Here is a 5,655-nt window from a genome sequence, read left to right as displayed (position 1 = left end):
AACACATTTATCTTATTTGGAGGAAAATCGGTACAAAACATTGAAAATATGGTACTCATATGTGATTTTTGAGTACCTAATGTGTTAGATCTGGTACAAATATATGATTTTTGAGTACTCAAACATATGTTGCAAGTTCACATTAATAAAGATGTTTAGATTTTATACTCAAAATTATATTATTGTACTCGATCTTGAACAATTAGTGCTCAAATATCTTGTATTTGTACCATATTTTCAATGTTTTGTACTTAATTTTATCCGAGTAAAATAATGTGGGCCCAGGGAGTGCAAACAAATTTTTTCTAACAAAAGACTGATTCTTAATTTGCTTTTGAATTTAGAGACTGAACACCAATTCACCCTTTCAAATAAACCCGTGAAGAATTTTTTTTTGAGTTTTGCCTACAGAATTTCACCAAATAATTTCTCCCTCTCTTTTCCATCTCGGATTTTCCCCCCTATGTTGAATTTCTTTGTTTCCTCTAGTATTTGTATATTTGTAACGGGGATCGAGTGCCTAAGGAGTTGTGGATGCATCAATCAAAGGGCCTTGAACAAATTCGTTGCGTAGAATCGACGAGCTATGGATCAAACCAAGCAAACAGCGCGTAAGTCAACCGGTGGGAAGGCTCCTTGGAAGCGGCTCGCTACCAAGGTCTGGGATTTCTTCCAATTTCTCTTTGTTTTTTTTGTTCGATTTAGATTTCTAGGGTTTCGATCGTGTTTTTTTTTTGTTGAGGAAAGTTTTTTCGCCGATCTTTGTTTTTGGATTGTGAGTTATTCCTTTTTGCCTGTCGAAATCAGCTTGAGTATTATTGATTGAATCATGAGATTGTTTAGCTTTGGCCGTCTTGATCTGGGATCAAAGCTGGAGTATTATTGATTGAATCATGAGATTGAGTGAGGAGGATTGTGATCCCAGCTTTGATCCCAGATCAAGACGACCAAAGCTAAACATAAGGTTAATTTTCTTTTCGTGGTGCCAGTTTATGTATTCAATTAGCTGCAACATAAACAATATTAGATTTTTTTTTTTGTATTTTAGACCATTGATAAATGATAAGGAATCTTGGATTGATTGGTATTTGTATCTTTTCATGCTTCTTTGTATAAGAGATCATTTATAGTTCAAGTTTCAGCTATCATCTTTAGATTTTCATATTAATGTAATTTTGTTTATTGGTTTTGTATGTGTAATAGCCAACAAAATAAAATGTTGCAAGACTGATTCATTATCGGGGTTGGATTTCTATTTATTTGTTATGACACTGCTTGTTTTAGTTGCTATTGACTCAATATTTTTCAATTTTTATAATTTCTTCAGTGACCAAGGTAATCCTTATGCTGTAACCTGTCATTGTTTTTTTGGATCACACAGCTTGGAATTTGACACAACTCAAAATTTGACAATCCTGGAAGACCTGAATGTGATAACCTTCTTTATCAGTGTATTAGCTTATTACCTACAAGACAAAACAGGTATCTAATTTTCTAAATGCAAATGTTGCTGGTGGTTGTACCTATAAATTTCATTTGCTCACTTCTCATTCTTTGAAGCCTTATCTATCTCGCCTATAAAGTGTATCCAGCTTTCTGCATGTTTTATGACATAAACTGCAGATAGTTATGTGAATGAAGATTGATATAAGTGCAGCAAACTATTGTGCACGGGTTAAGTTCCTGTCTTGAAATGTAGCCGTAATCAAAGTTTGCTGCTAATCCTAGAATTGTTGTCAGGAATTAATATTTTTCCGTGTTCCCCTGCCTTCTATACATGCGATGCATTTTTTGGGAAAGTCTATGCTACCCCAAGGGCAGTGCCCTTGGGGTGACGTGACAGAGTATGATTGGTTAAAATCCGTAGGCTCCACGTGGGACCCATTAATTTTAACCAATCACGGATTGCCACGCCACCCGTAGCATAGACTTTCCCGCATTTTTTCAAGTTCAGTCAGAACACTCCTTTCTGTTGTCACGAGCGGGAAGCACTTCATGAACAAATTTTTTTCTTAAAAAATTTGTTCATTTGGATAGAGCTAGCTGCTATTTAATAACAAGTTATTGAGATGCCAAAACCCAGAAGTCAAAAAATGTAGTATTTGGGTGTTTTTAACTTTTTCGAAGTTGATTTTTTTAAAAATCCAAATTGGTTGTGCTAAATAGCTTTTTGGCACTGAATCTTGAGGATCTAATGATGCAGGAAGTTGAAGAAGAATGCAAGGATATGAATTGGGGTTTTTTTAAACCCTTCTTACTGATGCATTAATTGAGCATCTTCATCCCATCCAGGTTACGTTCTTTTGACATTATTTGACTATTTGTGTTCTTTTTTCGAAAGATATTTAATTAATTAATGGTAAATCATACATTTATTAAATTTGATAATTATATTTAAGTATTTATTTGGTATGGACAAAAAAAACATTCATATCTATTATGAAGACGCTTCTAAAGTATCAACAAATGGAACAATAAAACAAATTAAAATATTTGGTGTCAAATATATTTGGCGACGCATTCCATGTAAGAAATGTGTCGTCAAATAATTGCAATATACAGAAGAAAAAAAAAAAAGCATTGCCTCGCAGTACTTTTGGCAACGCCACAAAATATCACTCTTTACCGTGTGCCCAAAGATCACATTGACATTTGTCTATAAGGTATTGCGACGTTGGATATCGATGAGTTTTTGCATCGCCAAATATGTTGCGACGCGTTTAGTCCATGCAGTGTCGCGAAATATAAAATTTCTCATAGTAATGATCATCACTACTGTTAAAATATTGACCTCAAATTTTCACTAACATCCTGTGAGAGAATATAACGGGGACGACATTTGTCATCAATATAAAAATTCTAATAAATAAATGGTTCAAATATGTTGTATTTTCACTACTTGAAATTTTTTATGAATAATCATTACAATTAATCAATACTTAGAATTAAAACTATATATTAAAGATGCTAATGAAATCCTTTAAAAGGAAAAAAAATGCAAATGAAAAATAGTTATAAGTTGTTTGTAATTAAATAATGATTTATGTCATAAATCGTTGGTTCGAGTTTATATATAAATAAATTTAAGTTGACAATGTTTTAAAACTTTTAAGTAGCAAAATAAAACTATAGAACGCTATAAATACTAACCATATTTATATTTTAAAAAAATCATGGTATTGCAGATTAACACATGTCAGATTAAAACTATGACTATCAATGATGAAAAATTTATTTTTCACAAGAATAATAAGCATGAAATTTAATGAATTAAACATACTTATATATAATATATAAAAAGGAGTGAAAAAAAATGAATTCAAGAACCAGTTATTATTATAATTAACATGGGATAAAAATAATTTTTAAATAAATAATGTTGACAAAAAAAGAACGTCAATTTTAAAGACAACTTAAAAGTTTGATCATGTACCCGTAAAAAAAAAAAAAAAAAAGTTTGATCATGTAGTAATAATTTTTAACGCAAGAGAAATAATATTAATCGATGTAGGTTGCAAATACATTATATATTGATAATTTAAAATAAAATGCCGATCATTTTTTTTTATAAAAATGAAATATATATTCCTTTTCTATATTTGAAATGAAACAATAACAAATAATTTAATATTTTTACCTTGTAGAGTTTGTTGAATTTCAAGATGCCACAGGATTCTGAGAGCTCTCCTTTGTTTCTGCACCGTGAAAGAACAAAAGGTTGCGTATTCAAATGAGGTGTAAGCATATATATTCTCATAAGTGACTGTAGCATTCGAAGTAACTATATTCGAACAACATCACTTGAAAAAGAAATGTAGATTTTCATATTAATTAGAAAAAACATAATGTACTTACCTCAAGCAAGAATTTTGTGATACACCACATTTTTCGTCCATGTGTCGCCAATTATTTTATTTGTGCTCGGTTTAATTAAGACTTTCGTGTTGGCCATTGAAGTACTTTGAGATAGTGCAACATACAGGTGACCTTGTGAGAATACAGGCTGAGGTAAATATACACCAATGAATAGTATATATAGTTTGTCCTTGTGCCTTGTTAATTGTCATTGCAAAACACAATCGAATTAGAAATTGCTTTCTTCTAAATTGGAAAGGATATATATCCTTCATTTTCTGCAGGAGATAATGATATTCTCGAAATGAAAACATGTTTTCCAGTATGATGAACAACCGTGATTTCTGCATGGATGACATTATCTTGGAACTCTCGACATACCATTCTCGTCCCATTACGTAAGCCAGATGGATCTAGATTCCTCAACAACATAACTGTACAAATTTTTTTTTTAAAACGAAACAATGAGAAGGCATGCCATTAGGAGTTAATGAGTTTAGAAATTCCCGTGGATAAAAATTCTGAGTGTCATCAACTGCTTCATCTAAACTTGTGAATGTTCTAGCCTCACCGGGGAATACTCGAATTATTTTCTCATTCAATTTATCAACAGTCAACACACTCATTCTTTGATGCAAGTATAGCTCTATTTGTCATGAATTAGTCGACTGGAAATTTTTCTCAAGATTTGGGAAAATATGATCAATGAGCTTTTGTTCACAGAAATCTTCATCATCATCCTCAATTCCTCATCATATTTTATAACCATATTATCAGGAATTTTGATATTGCCATCAGTTCGAACATTCGGTGCCATTGCCAACTCGAAGCAAGAAATCACTAAAGGATCTGACCTTGCTCGCATGTTTTCTGATAGAGTAAGATGATACATTTTTTGTATAAATACGATTTCACCAAACTTGCATTAATAGTTTCTTGAACAGATGCTTTACGAACAACGTGATCAAATTTAAGTGCCGAAAACTCGTTCCTCCTGATAATTAATTCGCAATAGTGTTTGTCCCTCGTTGATTTTGTGTATAGCAGATTCATCGCAAACCAGTAGCCATTTTAGTCGATCCCTTCCATTAATATTTTTGGACGACATCTTCTGCTAGATGACAGTTCTATTTCCTCCGCTATTTGCAGGTGATTTTCATTGGAAAGGAATCTGTATACATAAACAGAATGGGTCAGGTAAAATTTTGTTAGACATGATATATGATAGGTCCATCGAGCCTATTTTTGAGTCACTTGGGATATTAAATCACACTTTACATATGTATGAAATCATTGAAACTTCTTTCAAGCGCATGAGTTAAAGATTACTCGCAATCACAGCAGACACAAGATCTGATGCCTTTCTTGAAAATGCCGCGACCAAAAAACGTAACCTTAATTTGATCAATTGGATTTACTATAGCCTTGTAGAAATAATGTTTTCTATCCTTTTGGGTTGTGGACTAACAATATGCATGTAATGAAAGCAAGCCTGGGTGGAATTATTTTTTCTTAACCTCGTAATTAATTTCCCATAGTTTACCGCGCAACCTATATATGATCGTTTCTATTTTTCTAAAAAATTAAAAAACACAAATAATTAAGTATAAACTAAAATAAAACTATTATTGATTCTTTCATAATTAATTGATATAGCTAACAGTACTTATTTTGAGCTTTTCAAATATTAATCAATTAACAATTGAGCACAATAGTTACATTAAAGAAATGAAAATATAATTTAATAAGAAATGATATTATACTTAAAAATTTTAAATAAATTTCAAATCAATACAATGA

General features: G+C 31.6%; 1 long non-coding RNA gene across 5 annotated transcripts; it reads left to right on the top strand.

Annotated features, from left to right (window-relative positions):
- The first annotated feature begins 414 nt into the window (after window positions 1–414).
- Window positions 415–5,164, top strand: LOC140891357 (uncharacterized). Of its 5 annotated transcripts, none has more exons than XR_012152504.1 (6): window positions 415–658; window positions 1,382–1,482; window positions 2,204–2,292; window positions 3,645–3,717; window positions 4,633–4,733; window positions 5,005–5,164. It is a non-coding gene; the product is annotated as an uncharacterized lncRNA (long non-coding RNA). The 5 variants fall into 5 exon arrangements; XR_012152505.1 differs by having other exon boundaries at window positions 4,140–4,733; XR_012152506.1 differs by having other exon boundaries at window positions 3,645–3,735.
- Window positions 5,165–5,655: the final 491 nt, after the last annotated feature.

Source organism: Henckelia pumila, chromosome 3, assembly GCF_033568475.1.
Source record: "Henckelia pumila isolate YLH828 chromosome 3, ASM3356847v2, whole genome shotgun sequence".
Classification (NCBI taxonomy): Eukaryota; Viridiplantae; Streptophyta; class Magnoliopsida; order Lamiales; family Gesneriaceae; genus Henckelia; species Henckelia pumila.
The sequence above is the reverse complement of the archived record's forward strand: the minus strand, read 5'-3'. Positions and strand labels throughout refer to the sequence as shown.